The following is a 19,876-nucleotide window of genomic DNA, read 5'->3' as shown; positions in this document are numbered from 1 at the left end:
GCAGAGCGACATGGAAGGTTGTGACCACATAGGAGACAGGTGGGCCTGATCTGTCATCGGCATTCGTGGTTACTTCAAATAACACGCTTAACGAGATTGGGTAATTGATCTGAGTTGGCCACTAGCCTATACGCACTAACCACCATGCGGGAACAATTATGTGCACTTGACGTCATAGTATTAGCCGAAGACTCCTAGACGTCAGCGACTGAGCGGCGCGCACCGGGTTGGACCACATAACACAACTTCCTTTGTAATGGAGGTTGCTAGGTCTGCTTACTGGCCTCCCTCGCAATGTGCAGGAGTGCAAAGGGCGATGGGCCCAAGACCCCTGCGCACTTAGAATTTAGACCGGCGTGTTGACCTCTCTATTAGGCCTAGGTAGGGCTGCGACATGTTGATCTTGCGAGGCCGGGCATGACCCACGAAAGTGTGTCTGGCCAGAGTGATCGAGCGTGTTGGGTAATGTGGTGCACCCCTACAGGGAAGATTGATCTATTCGAATAGTCGTGTCCACGGTAACAGGACGACCCAGAGTTGTATTCCAACTTCATGACAACTAGAACTGCATACTTAATAAAACACACCCTTTCAAGTGCCAGATACAACCCGGTGATCGCTCTCTCACAGGGTGACGAAAAGAGGATTGTCAGGTAGGATTATGCTATACAATGATACTTGGTGAACTTACAAGCTACTCTCTTCTACATGCTTCAAGATGGAGGCTGCCAGAAGCGTAGTCTTCGATAGGAGTAGCTATACCCCTCTTATTCTGGCATTCTACAGTTCAGTCCACAGATACTACCCATTTCATTGATACCGATGCATATGTAGTGTAGATCCTTGCTTGCAAGTACTTTCGATGAGTACTCACAGTTGCTTTGCTCCCCCTTTCCCCCCTTTTCTTTCTTCTCGGATGATGCAACCAGATGGGGGTGTCCAGGAGCCAGATGATCCCGAGGATGATTCTACATGGAGTTCGGCTTCGAGGAGTAGTTAGGAAGTCCCAGGCATGAGGCCTTGCCTTTTCGACTGTTGCCATTTTTCTGCTATCCTTCTTAAGGCAAACTTGTTTAATTTATGTCTGTACTCAGATATTATTGCTTCCGCCGACTCTTTTGTATTCGAGCTTATGTTTTCGATCCCTCGAGGCCCCTAGCTTGTAATATGAAGCATGTATGAGCTTTAATCTGTGTTTAGAGTTGTGTTGTGATATCTTCCCGTGAGTCCATGATCTTGGTTGTACACATTTGCGTGCATGATTAGTGTGCGATCAAATCGGGGGCATCACACCGGTCATAGCACAATAGGACGATACTGAGAAATCATTTTTGAGGATGTCTAACCTTAGGAATAAGCGTGCTGGAAGTATCATTCAAACCTGAAGGTAGTTCTCCTCCATTTAAAAAGTCCAAAACCGTCTGGGTCACGTCGTCACCCAACAAGTCCCAGTGACGTTGGTAAAACCCTGTCGTAAAACCATCTACACCAGGAGCCTTTGAGGGTGCCATTTGAAACAACGCCACTCTAACCTCCGACACGGTGTATGGTTTGGTGAGCTCAACATTCATTGCTTTCATGACATTGACAAGAACATGAGCGAGAAGATTACTAGCGTCCGTAAAACCTTGTGACTCGTATAGGTTTTGGTAGAAAGCTTGCACTTCAATCTTGTCCTCACTTTCACTACCGCAAACCGAGCCATCAGACCGTCGTAGGACTTGAATCCTGTTCATATGCTTGCACTGTGCAGCTTGCGCTAGAAAGTAGGATGTGTTTCGATCGCCCTAGCGGAGCCATGGGACATGTGACCACGGCCGGATCCACACCTCTTCCTGGTGTAGTGACTCCTTTAATTTTTTCACTATGCTCTTCTCATCGTCCGATGGTCCCGAACCAATAGAATGATAGCGGATACGATCAAGCTTCGTCTGAAGCTGTCTTACAATCTGTGTCAAGCAGCCAAACTCCTTCAAACCCCAAGGCCCAAGTGTAGCTTGCATTATACCCAGCGTCGGTGCGATGCCCTCCAGCCCTGGAGTACGTTGTATGCCCCGCCATGTATCGGCCACCAGGCGATCATAATCCGAGTGTGTTTGCTAGATGTTCTCATATCGAAATTGTTTCTTAGCCCTCGGTCTATCTGACAGAACATCTCGTATCTCAACCACAATAAAATAGTAATCATACATGACCGAAGGGAGATGCCTGACCCGTGTGTGCTGAAAAAGTTGTCTGAACTCTTCTTTGGCAAAAGCTCGATCCAGCCTTGCCTTTACATTTGACTCCCCCGCTTGCTGATTGTCCCATGTATAAGCCGTGTCGGACCAACCCAAATCCTGGAAGGAAATATCATCAATGACCTCCTTAAACGTTCTCATGTGACTTTCAGATCGAGCAACTCTACTGAAATGGTCGCACGCATACAAAGTTTCATGAAAGTCTCCCATACACAACCAACCAGTATGTGGTAGGGCATGAAGAGTACACAAGAACCGCCAACTGTGATGTCGATCTTCTGCTCGCGGTGCTTCTTAAAAATCTGTGAAATGCCATACTGAGGAGTGTTGATCATTACTCTGAACCACAACATCAATGTGATTTTGCCTGTAGTTCTTTAGTTCGACAGTCATTTCCTAGGACCAAAACAAACCAATGCCGCCACTAAGGCCGGCACTGTCAACATCAAAGCAACCTCTAAAACCAAGAGTATGTTGTAAATCATCAACTCTTTTTGCTCTAATTTTCGTTTCCTTAACAAAGAGAAGAGTGGGACCTTCCATTTTCACAATACTCCGAAGCTCATGAACTTCCTCAGGGTTCCCAAGCCCCTGGCAGTTCCAGCTCAAACAACTCATTGGGATGGGTAGAACTGCGATGCGGTCTGTTCAGAATTTTCTAGAGTGGGTTTCTTCTTCTTCAGGTCTCGGGTATAATCATCGCCCTCACCCTCATTACTAGCCAAAGTCGAGCCTTCCTTGATTATACTTGTACCCCCATCACTAGCCCCTAGTCCCCCATCGATTAGTAGCATAGTTTTCGCCCATGGATCGATATACTTGATTTGGAGCATCGTTCCGCTTCGGTGGCTATTTGTTCTTGACAGGGGATACCACTTCCTCACCAGTTTCCTTGTTGGTGCTTGAGTTTCTTCTTGTCTACTTGATGCTAGCACCATACTTCGGCTCCCTAGAGGTATTCTCACTAGTCGTCGGCTTGCTGGATTCATCCGGAGCACGAAGTTTTGGGCCAAACGGGAGTTCCCCTTTCTCATCTCGAGATCTTGGTGTATGTCACTATAGTTCTGAATGTCCCAATCTGCCACAGGAGAAGCAAAAATATGGCACTTGTTCATACTAAATATCATACATGTCTACATTTTGTCTCCTTGGAGAATCAATTAGTATCCACCTCCTCATAGGCTTATCCACATCAATGGTTATCCTAGCTCGCAGGAACCCTCCATTGTGATCAAATTTAACAGATTGAGCATGTTGATCCATCTGCTTGGCAATATGATTCCACCAAGTTTCGTCCCTCAAATTATAGGGTAAATTCACAAAGCTAGCCCAGATTTGTAATCGGTCAAACTTCACCTCATCGGGCCTCATACACTCATCAAATTGTACCAACACCACGACATTCTTGCTGACATGCCATGGTGCACCACTCCATATCCGATCTCTATCTCACTGGTTCTCAAATTCCGCCACAAACATATTGATTCCAACTTATCAGAACTGTAGACCTCTTGGATTAACCCATGTCGGATGAAGAGCATTGATAATGGTCTAAATATGAAACTGGTTTCGATGGAGAACTTTACCAGCCAGGAGCCACTTCGCCGGTCCTGCTTCGACATGATCGTCGATCACCAAAGGAGTAGCCTCTTCTTCCGAGATATCAAGTTTCCACAAGATTTCCTGCAACTTTTTCTGTGGTTTCGTGACTCGCCCGAGTGTCCTCCCCTGCCCTAGCACCCGCGGCTGCGTTGGGAGCAGCCATGGGTGCCACCGTTCCCTCTTGATCGTTTGCCCTGACGAGATTCACTAGGCGAAATCATGATCCACGTCCAAACCCTAATCGCCACGGTGCCGCCGGAGGTTTTTAGGTTTTGGGGGAAAACTTACTTTACATCCACCCTCCATATTCTTTCCAACTGGATTTTGTGACTGTCCAGTTAAATATGGCGGTTTTGCTAAAGCACATCTAGATGTGCCATAAGTATTGCACATCTAAGTCCCATGTCATACGTTGAGATTCATGTGGGCATTTTCTTTTTCTTTTTTCTTTTTCTCTTTACGCTTGATCATACAGTACCGACATAGACGAATCCATATCACCATTTTTTCAGTGTATGTGGATGATATTGTGATTACTGGAGACGATGTTGAAGAAATCATATGTTTGAAGGCAAGACTGGGAGAAGCATTTGAGGTAAAGTATCTTGGACCACTTCGATACTTCCTTCGGATTGAGATTGTTCAGCCGAAGAAGGGTGTCGTGATTTTGTCATGGCAGATGTCCTAGTGAAAGGACTTAGGTGTGGAGCCATCGCACTAGGTTAGCTTAAAGGGGTTGAACGAGACAAAGGATACCAGGAGTTTACCCAGGTTCGGCCCCTCTCATCGAGGCAAAAACCTACGTCCTGCTTCTAGTTGTATAGCTTGAGTTTCGATTACAAGGGAGCGAATATGCTTGACCTAGTTCTTGATTGATCGTCTCCCGACTTAACCCGCCACCGGGTCACCCCTTTATATATAGGTTGATCCCTGACAGCTTACAGAATCCCGGCCGGCTCACACAAATGTGACCGGCTTGGTTTCAAACTAAACCTGGCTTACAGAACAAGTTACCATATGGCGGTTCACACCTTTGGGCCCTAAGTTGCCCCCGGGTCTTGGGCCTTCAGATGTCTTGGGCCTTCTCATCTTAAGCCGCCAACAACGTGACCCGTCCCCTCCTGGGCAGGTCATACCTCGGAGTTATATCCCCAACATTAGGCCCCAGGTTGATTTGAACTTCTTCACATCAATCTCCCCTTTTTCCTTAGTAGAAAATGCACCCTTGCCGAATCTTCAGTAGACTGATGTAAGCCGCCATGACATCACGTGAACAGAACCATCATACACTGCCATGACATCACCTGCATTAATTTCGTACCAGGCCTAAAACATCTCAATGGATCCTTATCTTAATAGACTTCTCGAAAATCAAGGCATCCATGCTCACTACAAAAAAATACACTTCTGTGATGATACGTGTTTGTCACGGTAGGTCACGTTTTCTGTCATGCATGTACATCCATGACGATTTTATGACAGAATCAAGATAGTCATACTTGTGTTGTCGTAGAAGTGTTCCATGACATTACCAAAATTATCATCATGGAAGTGTCCACTTTCATGATGATAAATCGCGCGTCATAGAAGTGCTTTCCTCAAGGGTGACCAACATGTGGCATCCACCATAACGGGTCACCTTTAAGCTATCGGGTGTGGTTTTGGATCCGATAACCCGTTAACAGCCCGGACTAATGGGAAATTTCCACGTGTAAAATTCTGATTGGCCGGAGGAAACATGTGTCAGCTCGTGAGTGGGTTAGATAGGCGCCTATGATATGTCAACACATGCGATGGCCCACCACTGGCCCATTTAGCTTACAAAGGCGGCCTGTTTGACTTGGTCAAAAGTTAGCGGGCTGGCCCATGAAAAGCCTGTTAATGGTCTCTTCGCAAACAGCCCATTTTACGGCCTGGTAACTCACGACCCATTAGGGCCTACTCAAAATCGGCCCAACAACGTCATGTGGGCCGTTGAATATAACACCAGCCCATTTCACTTTCGGCCCATGTATGGCCCACAACGTCTTTCAGGCCATATGAGGCCTTCGTATCTTTATGCCCTTTAGAGGCCCACGGTGACTGTAGCCCATAATGAATAGTAAATTTCTTTTTACCCGTTAACGGCCCATGATTCACATGGGCCATTTCAAGCCCATGTTAGCTTTCGGCCTACTGACGGCCCATACATCCTTGGGCTCCTTTCCCGCCCTCGATTACTTTTGGCCCATTACTGTCTTGATCCCCTAATGAGCCAAATTCGGCCCGTGGCAAGAGTTGGCCCATTTCTGGCCTCTTAACTCGTTGCGCCGTTTCTAGCCCGTCCTATATTCTGGCCCATTAACGACACATTATGCCTATGACAGAATTAAGCCTTTGCTGTCCTCCGTCCTGTTAACGGCCCGTTACCGTGCTGGGCCTATTCCAATTACGCCCGTTAATGGGCCAGGTAGACCCATTTATCCGACGGCCTGAGGCCGACCGATTCTAAGGCCTGGTTGGAGGCCCATTTATCGACGGCCCGTAGGAGGCCCAAGGATGCTATGGCTCGTAGCAGGGTCAAGGTTACCATGGTCCTTATATGGCCCATGGTTGTTGCGGCCACTAGCAAACCAGCGAAAAAGTAGACTAGGAAATAAATAAGCCCGAAACTAACGGTAGGCTATTAAGGCGATTGCACAGATTACATCCACTGGGCGTCAAAGATCACCACCAGTGCAAATATAGGGAACACCCTACACTATACAAAAATGGCTTGCTATTTTCTTCAGCCGGTGGCTGCACGTTAAGAACAAATTTTGTATCGCAACAAAACAAATTACAACTATAAAATAAAAGGAAGGTTGGCATAAAAGTTAATAGTCTGGCAGATAAATGCACTAGCAGAAGTTCAGAAGCTCAGTTCATTTGACCTGACTATTACGTTTTCATGTTGTATTGTCCGATGGAGCACCATAACCTTCACCTTCATTTCTCCTAGGCTCCTAAACAACATAGAAAATGTTTGATAGTCTGGTTTCAAAACCATGCATATCTTGACGACATCGAACAATGTCTATCCTTGTTTCACAAAGGGTCTCTGTTAGGGAATGGACTTGTTTCTGGAGCGCAGAGATAACATTGTTTTGAGCTTGCATATCTTGATCATGAGGCAGTTTGGACGAGATTGCCTTAAAAACCAACCCAGTATTACGCAGGAACGTGCTTTTGGCACTGTTAGTGTTCAGGTGCTGACCCACTGCAGCAAGAACTGACATTGTGGTTATAGTTGCCTCGCCACCTTCAAAAGGTGGCAGTTCCACCATTTTTTCCATAGCTTGCTGAAAAGTTGAATTTTTACATTAGTAGTACCAGAACTGAAGATATTAGGGAGGCAGCGAAACCAAACAAAATAGCTTTGGTCTATATGCATAACTTATTCTAGTGAACCCATGTAAAATATTAGTTGTATTTTACTGCAAAGTACATAATAAAGCCAGGTTCCAAACATATGACAATGTACCATGCCTAATGTATTCTCTATTTCTTCACATTGTATTGACAGCTAAGGATAAAGAGACAAAGTTCATAATACGGGAAGCATAGTATGACATCATTCCTATCATAAAACAACTGGGAACAGACAAACACGCAATTGTAACGTTGTGTGGACAAGTCTAGCACAGAACTAGATTATTGGTCAAGATCAAAGGAACATCACTCCTCTCTTTTAAACCTTGTAAGGTGCAATGATACGCTAAGACAATTGTGCATAAAATTGAAAAGAGTAATAGACATTGTCTGCAAACCATGCAGTTCAAGGCACGAGTCAGAGAAAGTAGTAGTTAAAAGGCATGATGATTAAGGACTTACAACATTGGCTTTGACTGGTGTAGTTATGCCCTTCGTCTTGCTGGTGTGACAGTCCTTGAAGATTTCCACAGCATTTGGTTCAGGTACTTTTTGGTCCTTCCGGGCTTTCCTTTGCATTTGGAACAAGTCAATATAGATATGATAATATGGTACAGCGAAAAGAGTGAAATGGCATCTAATTACAAGAGCCTCATAGTGTGCAATATAGCTACAAGATCCTGTCGTCTGTTGAAATTTCACTTTTGTATGGTTGGCCTTGTTCTTTGAACAATTCACCTTCAAGAAGATAGATTTGTGTGGCACATGCGTAAATAGGACTTCAACATGTGATCTGATCACATATATAATGTACCTGGTACTTCGGATCAGACCAGTGTTCAACGAGGCATCTCCAGTCTTCATCTGATATATTTTCCATTGGAGATGTTTGGGCAAGTTAACTCTTAGCCTTGCCTTCAAAGTGAGTTTTCCTCAAGTTATACAGATACTGTCGTAGAGCAGACTTGAAAACATGGGCACAAGCTTGTCTTGTTGCATCATCTTGGCTATCCAACTTGAACCTCATCTATTGCAAATTATGAGAGTCCCATTATCAGCAACCTAGAAACTATGGGACAGAGCAAGACGATATTACTAGTTCCCATAAATAACCAAACCTACAGATAAATGGTCAAGGAAGGTGTTGAACTGCGTTTTGTCTTTGTCATTCCTGTACTGAATCCATGTTGGGAGGATATGTACATGACACCTAACGGCAACCGTTGCCTCTGATACTAACTCGGCTGACTCTATAGCATCACATGGCCTTTTTAAACCTGCCTCAAAATGGATCGTCATTCTTCCTCCTCTAGATTTAGTTAACCTATCGAGCATTATCCCTGATGTTTGTTTCCTCTTGCGCCTAGGTGCTAGTCCAACAACGAACATAGGAAGTGTTAGTGTACATCAAACTGTGAGACTACATATAAAGAAGCATGCAACTGTAACTTGACTCCGGCAACTACCTTCTTGCGGTCTGAGCTCACAAAGTTCATATGATCTTGCCAACTCATCTTGTGTTAAGGGTGCTTCGGAAGTAGTGTCAGGTGGAAAGGGGGCTTGGGAACGTGCTGCTAGCTGAGTTGACCAATGAGTAAATCGTGCAGCTGGTGGTACTATGGAAGGTGTTCCAACAACTAGGAATGTCTATGCTTGTTTGGTGGCAGCTATTTGTTTTTGTTTGGCTTGTTCTGCAGCTCGTGTTGCACAAGATAACCTGTTTGTACAATTTTCCGTTAGACTTTGACCTTCTATTGCACCATCAGTACCAGCAGAATCTGCAGGATTCTTCCGCTTCCCTTTCCTTGTCATTCTCTGTTGCTTCCTCTTTCTCTGTGCCATGTTAAGTCAAGCCGACAAGAAAAACGAATAACAATTTAGTTCTTCAGAACAAATTGATGCATGATACAGACGAACTGAACTTCGATGTTAGACAACCACATGATAGGAGGATGTAATATGTACGAAAAACAGGACGGCATGAGATAACCAAAACTATGATGTGTAAACTAAGCATAAGACATTTCACTAAATTAGAAGAAATGCAATGGAAGGTATACACCACATGAGAGATGCTACAAATATCGCTCTGCCAAGTTAACAGTGTCTCATCATAAATGGCATTTAAACAAATGTGAAGCAGTATAAGAAATAAACCATATGCAAGATGCAAAAAACATCACACTACCAAGTTAAAGGTCTCTCGTCATTAGTGCTATTGCGTATTCACAGCATTGCATATTCACAGATTATGATGTGTAAACTAAGGAGAAGGCATTTCAACAAATTAGAAGTAATGAAAGCTAGACACCATATTAAAGATGCAACGAATATCACTCTACCATGTTAAAACAGTCTCTTCATAAGTGCCATTTCAACAAATTAGAAGTAGTACAAGATAGAAAAGAATGCAAGATGTAACCTATATGACACTCCCAAGTCAAACGTGTCTTATGCTAAGTGATTGTTGTAGGTTACACAACAGTAGTACTTTGATGTAAGAACATGGTGTGATAGACAGATATTGTATGCTCTAGAAACAGGAACACGTGTCTTATTCACAAGTATAATGTGTAAAGTAAGCAAATGGAATTTAACAAAACTAGAAGCAATACAAGCTAGACATCATACATAACATGCAAGCACATATAATAGTGCCAAGTTAGAGGGAGCACATGTGATGGTGCACTAGGGGAGACATGCTCATCATCAACACAGCTACGTTGAGTGTCTATGCATGTGTTGTCTTGGAAATCATCTTGGGGGTATGGGGGAGTAGAATCTATAGAGGCCCTCAATTTGGAAGGAGCACCTTTATCCGCTGCCTTGCTAACTTCCTTCCGCTTTATTGATTTTGAATTGTCAAGTAAAACCGACAAGAACAAGCAATAAATGCACTCTTCAGAACTCATTCGTGCATGATATTGACAATCACTACTTTGATGTAAGGCAAATACATGATACCAGGATGGAATAATATGAAAAACAGGACGGCGTGGCATATTCACAACTGTTTGTGTAAACTAAGCACAAACCATTTCAACAAATAAGAAGCAATACAAGCTAGACACCACATGAAAGATGCAACCAATATGACTCTGCCAAGTTAAAAGCATCCCATCATAAATGGCATTTCAACAAATTAGAAGCAGCGCATGCTATAAATCATATGAAATATGCAGCTAATATCACACTTCATATACTAAAGGTGTCTCGTCATATTGATTGATAAGGGATACAAAAAACAGTAGTTCTATGTAAGGACATGCTTAATAGACAGATGTACTATGTAGTAAAAAGAGGAAGGCATGTCATATTAACAGGTATATGTATAAACTAAGTAGAATAGCACATGCAATTTAACCAGATTGGAAAAACTACAATCTAGACACCATATGCAACATGCAACTACATATCACGCTGCCAAGTCAGAGCAAGCACATGCGATGCTAGTATAGGGGAAATACGGCAATCAACTATAGAGCTACATTCACTATCTTCTTCTAGCCTTGCTGTTTCTTGAGAATCATGTGGGAGGCTGGCGCTACATTCTTTAAATGAGGATCTTTGCTCACAGTAGTCCACTAGCCTGACTACCTCATCATAAGTGATTGATGAGGGATAAACAAGAACATTAGTTTGATGTAAGAACCTGGTTAATACTGGTATGTACCAAAAACAGGAAGGCATGTCATATTCAAAGGTATAGTGTGTAAGTTAAGCAGATCCAATTTAACCAAATTGGAAGCAATACAAGCTAGACATCCGGCTGGAGTGGTGAGCAGGATCATCTAGGACCTGAGAGCCTGGTGGGAGGCGGGTTGCTTCGCCACCATCGTGGGTTTTTAGTTGGCTTCCAGGTGATGCTTGTCTGTGCTGGGCTTGTCACTGCCTCGCACAGTGCCCTGACTAGCTATTTGACTTCTGGTGCTCCTGGGATGGTGTTTCATGTAAAAAATATCTTTCCTTATCTTAATAAAGAACGACTTCGAGCTTTCGAATACAAGCTAGACACCATATGCAACATGCAACCACATATGACAGCGCGAAGTTAAAGCATGCACCTGGGATGGTGGTTCATTGCGAGCGAGATTGTCAACTCCAGAGCTACGTTTACCATCTCCATCCGCTGACACTACACCCTTTAAAGTGCTGAAACGTGTCTGGCCTACCGCGTGCAAAGCTGGAGCGACTTCTATCTTTTATTTTCTGCTTCTGTGAAGGCAGAGTCTGAAATACCCTTGCATAAAAACACAATAGTGAGAGTATGGGTGAAGTTTGTGCAGAACTAGTGCACTTTAAAAGTAACAGATAGCAAGTGGCTGAAAAATAAATGAAAGGAGACGTATGATAGCTCTACAACATTGCATGGAAAACAAAATTAGATTCTACTCCGTATGATTTTGTAATGTATGAGCACAGGAAATGCAGGTACTCCTCCAGCACACCACCACATGTGGTCCTATCAAGATAACAGTCGACTGAAAATAAATAGGTCAGTCGATTTTTTTATGAACTATCCGATCAATAAGGAACGGGCAGATGGCCTTCGTCTACCTCCCGCCAGTCACTGTTGACGATCTTTCTCGAACCGCAAGCGACCACTGGACCAGACCCGTGCCTCCGCCTCCCCACTCTCCCCTCGACCTCACACCACCGCCGTGCTTGGCAGCACCCCCATGCCATCCCTTTAATCCGGGCCGACCTCCAGATCGGGCGCTAGTAGCTATAGGCCCCACACACCCCTAAGATAAACACCGAGGCGCTGCTTCCCCAGTGTAATAGGCAGATGTCGGATTTCGGGTTCCGGCAGACCCTTGAGGTTCGAACACTGGGGTGCGCGCGGAGATTTCGCCTCCTACCTACCTGCACCCCTCCGCCTTGCTAGGATCTAAACTACCGAAAGAACAACACAAGAGACACAAGGTTTATACTGGTTCGGGCCACCGTTGTGGTGTAATACCCTACTCCAGTGTGTGGTGTGGTGGATTGCCTCTTGGTCTGATGATGATGAACAATACAAGGAAGAACAGCCTCGCGAGGGTCTGTTCTTGGCTGGGGCGATGAACTACTGGGAGGAGTTCAGTCACCTTTCTCTCTCTCTCTGATCCTTTCTTTTATCCTTCGATCCCCCCTATTTCCTTCCAACCCCCTTGCTCTGTGGGTGGCTGGTCCTATTTATAGAGGCCCTGGTCCTCTTCCCAAATATCGAGCGGGAAGGGAGCCAACAATGGCGGGCTAATTTGAAGGGGGACAACTAGTAATAGCTACCCTGACAAAAGTAGTCTTTGCCTGCACAAAGCTCTGGTGATGGCGCCGTCTCGGGCTCCACGATGACCTTAGTCTTGTAGTCCTCATGGTCTTGGTCTCGTTGCACCGAAATGGCAACCTTTGCCTGATGCCTCGGTACTCCGCGGCTGCGCTTGCCCCCTTTGCACCAAAGAGGAAAGGAGGACACTTCGCGGGCTGGCACCCGCCTGGCGCCCTCGGTCATCATGGCTTGCGTCACGGGCAACTCGTGAGGTACCCTGCCTTGATCTCTCCACCTCCTCGTGAGCCAGCCTGATGAGGCCGTGCCTGAGGAAGCTCCGCGTCGTCCGCCCCGCGAGGCTTGGCCTCTTGCGAGGGTCTTGGGTTTGTGTTGGTGAAGATGGGCCGCGCTGGGCCCCCTTTGAGCCACGCCGCAGGCTGCAGGCAGGCAAGTCTGGGGACCCCCGTTCCCAGAACGCCGACAGTAGCCCCCGGGCCCAAGGCGCTCCCGGACTTGGCCGTGCAGGGAGGCGGAAGGGCAAGAGCGAAGCGCCGCGGGCCCTAACAGCCTGCGGCCTTGGGCGCCGCGTGGCGGTTGATTGGACGTGGGCGGCACCGTTCCCCCACGCCCTCCTTATTTTGTGCCATGCTAGGCGGACCCATAGTCGTACACAGCCGTTCCCCTATTTGGTTGCTCGAGCACCCTCTGTCCTTCCTCCGCTCGAACTCTGGTTTCTGTTTTCAACCCAATCTTGAACCTTCCCCCCCCCCTTCCCATCGCCATGGCTCCGACGAAGAAGGGAAGAGGGAAGAAACCCGTGTCTCCGCCTTGCCTGCCGCTGTTGGCGGCCCCCGCCGAGGGCTTGGGCAAGGTCAGCTTGGCTCTGGCCACCATCTTCAATGAATGCGGGAGGACGACGGCCTGGCCTGCGTCCCACTTCTCCATCGAGAGGATAGCCACCGAGGTCCCGTATTTTGCCGATGCCCTGTGGGCGGGTCTGGTTCCTCCCTTTTCTGATTTCTTCAATGCCGTGCTTTCCCATTATCAGATCCACATGATGTATCTGGGTCCTGAATCCATCACTCTCCTTTCGGTCTTCGCCTTTGTTTGCGAGGCTATGATGGGCATCCTTCCTTCGGTTGCCTTGCTGCGCCACTTCTTCTCGTTGCGCCTTGTTGACCCTACCCAATGCTGGGCGTGTGTGAGCTTCGTTGCCGCGCCTGACACGGCGGCCTTTGGGATTGACTTCAAGATCCCTCCGCCCGCGGCTGGGTTCCACGAGCGGTGGCTGTATGTGGATGCTGGGGTGCCCAGCCCCCTGCTGTCGGAGCCAACTTCGCCTGCTGTCCCCAATTCGGGCTGGGGCCAGGAGACGCTTGAGAGCCCCCAGCTCGTCTTCGTCTGGCACCGCCTCGCGTTCTTGAGGTCGCTTGGCGCGACAACGCCCAAGGTGGTGAAGGAGTTCCTGCTACGCCACGTTGCTCCTCTCCAGCGCCACTCCCGCCGGATGTGGGCCTTCAGCGGGCGCGACGATCGTATGAGGCTCCAGGAAGAGGACCTGACGCCTAAAGTGCTGAGGACGACGCTCTTGACCCTGACGGGGGACCCCAACCCTGGTAGTATCCAACGGGGAGGGGCCTTGCTGTACCTCTGCCAGAGCGGGGGCGATTTTGTGAGGCAGATGCCTGCCTTCAATGAGTGGGGTCCGCGCCCCGCCGGCCTTCAGGGGCCTCGCGAGAACCCAGTGGTGGTGAGTGCCCTTCCAGTTGGCCAAGGCGACTCTTCTTCAAGTGGCGGAGCAGGGAGGCACGAGGCGCCAGAGGCCAAGGGGGCTCCCGGCGGGGTGACACCGCCGGGCGAGGCTCATGAGGAAGCAGTTATCGGGGCCCGTGCCGCCGAGGCTGAGGGTGACAAGCAGCTGCCCTCTGCGCCTACGACCGAGGCCACTGAGGCTCCGGCGGCTTCTCTTGGCGAGGCGATTGGCGGCGCATGTCAGGCAGGCGCCCCTGCCGCAGATCGCCTTGACGCCCCATCTTCGTCGCAGGTTGATCCCTGCGCCCGACTCTTAGGCCGCTTCCGCGTGGACTTTGAGGCCCTCCGGAAGAGAAGGGAGGCCCTGGGCGACGATTACCCTTGTCGCCTGCTGAAGCGTAGGAAGTACTTCGCCACTGATGAGTAAGCCTTCTCCTTTCCCAGCTCCCGATCCTTCTGTTGCTCTTACTGACCCTTGCTCCGCAGGCCCCTTCCAGCCGAGCTTGCGGAGACGGCTGAGGAGCCGTCCCCCTTGGCTTCGCCCCCTCCATCGTCTTCAAGCGATCCAAGCAGTGGAGCCCTTGTGGTTAGGGCGATCGACGAGGCAAACCGTCCCGAGGCGTATCGTGGCCCTGCGCACCTCGCGATCCTTCGCGGGCCTTCTCGTGGCATAGCCAGCCTACCGTGGGCTTCTCACCTGGTCGTAGACTGCGATTGGCTGAGGCGCTTCCTGCGCTCTTCACCTGGGGACGGGCTGGCCCCCGGCCAGGCTTCTGACGCGACGTGCCCGGCCATCGCGAGGGTGCCAGCCCCCAGCCCCCAGCCTGGAGGGGGAGTGCTAACTCGCAGCCCCCGGCGCTTGCTTGGGGCAGATGATGGTGTGGAAGACGTGCTCAAGCGCGCTCGGGAGCGTCGCGCTCTCCGCCAAGGATTCCTTCGAAGGGCGGCTAACGCGGTAAGCCTGCTTGGAGAGGAGCTTGCTGATGAAGACGCGCGCCTTGAGGCCGAGGGCCTGCGCCTGGCTACAGAGAGGCGCGAGCTAGAGGGCGCCATCGCCTTTGCGCGCCGTTAGCGCGATCTTGGCGACGCAGAGGCCAAGGCGTCACTGGTGGCCTCTCGGGAGGCCCGAACTTGGGCCGCTGAGGAGGCTCGGGAAGCTGACCGGCGGCGAACGGCGGCGGAGGAGCGGGCTCGGGAGCTCCTGGCCTGGTGCCACTCGCTGGAGGAGCAGGTGGAGCTGCGCGAGGCAGCCCTCGCGTCGATGAAGGTGGCCTCCGGCGACTCAGCAGAGCTCCAAAAGCGTGAGGAGGCGCTGACGCTGGAAGCCGCCGAACCTACCCGTGAGTACGAGCGTCTGGAGACGAGGGAGCGCTTGGTGACACAGGCGGAGGATGATGTTGCTGCACAGGAAGCCCGCGTCCTGGAGGAGGTCGGACGTCGAGTAGCGATGGCGCATTCGAACCTTGAGCACGAGTTCGAAGAGAGGCTGGGGTTGATCCGGGCCAAAGCTGAAGGCAGGACTGCTGCCTTGAGGGCCAAGCTGGAGGAGGCGACGCGGCGGGCCGACGCTTTCGGGGGCGCTCTTGAGGTGGCGCAAGGTGAGTTAACCGCCTCCCAGGACGAGGTGCTCCTTCTCCACCAGCGGGTGGAGGAGGCTGAGGTCGTCGCGGGCCAGAACACGGACGAGATCCGTCAGCGGCGGATCCTGGAGCATGAGCACGGCCCCATGCTTGCCACGCTCCGGGAGAGAGCCAACACAGCCTTGGGCAACATCTGCGAGGCGGCTGTTGGCGAGCCGCACACAGTCAACTATGCTGGCAATCTTCAGTTCTTCACTAACATGGTGACGCAGCTGGAGGCGCGGTCGGTCAGGGCTGACAGGTTGGTGGAGGAGAGGAGCCGCGCCCCGCTTGGGCGCGCCTTTTCTCGTGTCTTCAGCCACCTCCGAAACATGGATCCCCACTTTGATTTTGACGCCGCCATCGCCCCAGTCCCCCAGGCCGTCCGAGGCGACCTGGCGCACTGGGTGGAAGACAATGTGGATGCTCTTATCAGGGCCTTCGCTTCGAACAACTATGACGTGATCATGGCGGCCGACGAGGGCGGCGTGGTGAACGGCCCTGATGCTACTGGCGGCAACGCGGACAGCGATGGCGAGTTTAGCGACGCCAGCAACGGCTCGGGTGGTGCTCCTGAGAACACATTGGGGGATTCATCCGACTGATTGTGCATCGCTCCTACTTCCTTACCCTGCATGAATAGAACTCAGGTTTTGGCCTGATTGCAGTGAGAGCATTTTGGAGGGGGAGCCCCTTATGTAAAACCTGTGTTCATCATATTAGTAGACGCTACATTGCCCATGCGCCCGCGCCAAGTGGTTGGCCCAAGCGATGCGATGGTCGGCTAGTTTACCTTTGCCCCATCCCAGCCCTGAGGCAGCCCGCTGGGGGTTGTGGTGTCTCGAGTGTTCCCTGATTGGGTTCGTAGGATCTGCAATAAAACACCCTCTTGAGAGGTCATGTCGGCGGCAGTCTGGGCTGCGCGCAAGCTAGGCCTGACCCGGCTCGCGAGGGGCTCGCGAGGGGAGGCAGCTGAGGCGAAGCGGTAACCAAAACGCGAGAAATTGCTCGAGCGAGACTAAGCACCCCTTCCCCGAACACACGCAAATCTCAAATTCGAATCCAACTTGAATCCAGGGGGGAAAGCGACAACCAAAGGGAAGAGCAACGAAAGCAAACAAAAGGCCGCGTCCGGCACCTAGTCTAGTCTTGAACGTCTTCTCACTAGTGCGGAGCTAAGTGCTGCCACTGGGCGTGGGAGGGAGCCCCAGGGCCTGAGGCCGGCACCCCTGAGACTCCGGGGCGTGTACAGCCCCACTCATTATTACGTGAGAGTGTCATGGGGCGGCGAGCTTCACAGGCACTGGGCCTTCTTCACAGGTACCGGCCTTGCTTCATATCGCCAGATGAGGGCCCTGCCTTGCGCCACACTCTAGTGCCATCAACGACAACCGGAAACCAGGACGCCACCGATGGGGTAGAGCGGTCGCCAGCGGTTCCCCCGACGACCACGGGTCCTCCGCCGGGGGCAGGCCCTGAGGCACCTCCCCAGCGGAGGGCCTACCTCCTGAGAACACCTTGCTCCGAACGCTGCGATGGTGATGTCGGATCCCGGCCCCTCTCCTGCAGCCCCCTGCGCCCTCCTTCCGAGGGGCAGGAGACTATGGGAGCGGCGCAGCTGCTCGCTGTGGCGACCTGCACCTCCTGCGATCCATGGTTAGCGTATACCTACTCCTGAAGAATTAGCGGTACCCGATAATCGTTGCCCCCAGCGTGGCCAGTGGGACCATCCCGAGGCTCCCAGAAAGGCTCAGCTTCTGGCGCCTCGTCCCCCCAGCTTGGGCTGAGGAGTGAGCCTTGTTCGCTCTCGTGTGGGTGTCCTTGGTCCATCATGAGGGGCACGTATTCCTCCGGCGCCGTCATCCCGAATGCCACGCCGTAATGCCCCGCATGCCATGCAGTCCTGCCTGACGCGCCCACCATGGGGTGGCAGCATGGCTGTCCACTAGGGCCGCGGGTCACGTCGAGTCCTTCTTCTTCGCGGACCGGGAGCGGGGGCAGCGCCGCCGCCGGTCCGGCTCTGACAGCTTCGCTGGCGTTGGAGTAGCCTTGGAGCCCGCGGGCGTGCGCGGAGCCCCCGCGCGGGCCGCCCTGGGCTTGAGATGGGAGCTGGGTGGAGAAGGGGTGAGCCCCCGAGGCGACGAAGCCCAGGAGCTCTGCCACTCGCTCCAGCAGCACGTCATGGCCGCCCTCCAGCAGCCTGCACTGCAGCAGCTCTCGGGCCACTGTGAGCATGGCCCTCGAGTTCGCCTGCTCCCTGCGGGTGTACGGCATCGTGGTCGCGGCGTGATTGGAGGCCCTTGCTGCCGACTGCGCCTGCCGCGGTGTGGGAGCTGTCGAAGCATGTCCGCGTCGCCCACGGCCCGCAGTGCCCTGTGGACCGCGAGCTGCCTGGGACACGGGGTCGCCCGAGGAAAGCGGCTCTGCGCAGGTGGGCCACGCCGCCCACGGATCTGGGTTGCCCGCCTGGTCGTCGGACATGGTGATGACGACGTGACGGGGCGCGAAGCGGTAGAAGGTGAATTCCGGCGCACCCCTACCTGGCGCGCCAAATGTCGGATTTTGGGTTCCGGCAGACCCTTGAGGTTCGAACACTGGGGTGCGCGCGGAGATTTCGCCTCCTACCTACCTGCCCCCCTCCGCCTTGCTAGGATCTAAACTACCGAAAGAACAACACAAGAGACACAGGGTTTATACTGGTTCGGGCCACCGTTGTGGTGTAATACCCTACTCCAGTGTGTGGTGTGGTGGATTGCCTTCTTGGGCTGATGATGATGAACAATACAAGGAAGAATAGCCTCGCGAGGGTCTATTCTTGGCTGGGGCGATGAACTGCTGGGAGGAGTTCAGTCACCTTTCTCTCTCTCTCTCTCTCTGATCCTTTCTTTTATCCTTCGATCCCCCCTATTTCCTTCCAACCCCCCTTGCTCTGTGGGTGGCTGGTCCTATTTATAGACGCCCTGGTCCTCTTCCCAAATATCGAGCGGGAAGGGAGCCAACAATGGCAGGCTAATTTGAAGGGGGACAGCTAGTACTAGCCACCCTGACAAAAGTAGTCTTCGCCTGCACAAAGCTCTGGTGATGACGCCGTCTCGGGCTCCACGATGACCTCCAACTTGTAGTCCTCATGGTCTTGGTCTCGTTGCACCGAAATGGCAACCTTTGCCTGATGCCTCGGTACTCCGCAGCTGCGCTTGCCCCCTTTGCACCAAAGAGGAAAGGAGGACACTGCGCGGGCTGGCACTCGCCTGGCGCCCTCGGTCGTCATGGCTTGCGTCACGGGCACCTCGTCAGGTACCCCGCCTTGATCTCTCCACCTCCTCGCGAGCCAGCCTGATGAGGCCGTGCCTGAGGAAGCTTCGCGTCGTCTGCCCCGCGAGGCTTGGCCCCTCGCGAGGGTCTTGGGTTTGTGTTGGTGAAGATGGGCCGCGCTGGGCCCCCCTTTGAGCCATGCCGCAGGCCGCAGGCAGGCAAGTCTGGGGACCCCCGTTCCCAGAATGGGGTTTGTGTTGGTGAAGATGGGCCGCGCTGGGCCCCCCTTTGAGCCATGCCGCAGGCCGCAGGCAGGCAAGTCTGGGGACCCCCGTTCCCAGAATGCCGATAGCAGACTAGCGCCTGTTATGCCGGGGAATGCTTTCGTTAATTGGGAATCAACTGACCAGGAATTGAAATCTTGGGGGACGACGGACCTCTAGCTAAGGTGAAATAGTATATGAGGAGAAACCTTGTGCATCGCGAGTTACAAGGAACATCTAGTATCAAGAAGAAGCGGTCAAATAGTGTCTTCTGTGGGATGAATACCGCGCAAGGAGACATGTAAGATTTGCACGAATAAGGGAAGAGGAGTACCATTTTCGGTTGCCAATGTGGTCTCCTCCATATGTCGCGGCGATCTTCTTATTTTTGCCGGGGGAACCGATATTTTGGAGGAGGGTGCAGGCTTGGACGAACCCATGGCCAAATTGTTGACTGTGTTGCCGTGGCCATATGTCGGCGGCGGGGAAGCAGATCCGAGGCGGTGA

This window comes from Triticum urartu, chromosome 3A (genome assembly GCF_056163025.1).
Source record: "Triticum urartu cultivar PI428250 chromosome 3A, HENAU_Tu73, whole genome shotgun sequence".
NCBI classification, from domain to species: Eukaryota; Viridiplantae; Streptophyta; class Magnoliopsida; order Poales; family Poaceae; genus Triticum; species Triticum urartu.
This window is presented reverse-complemented; position numbering follows the sequence as displayed.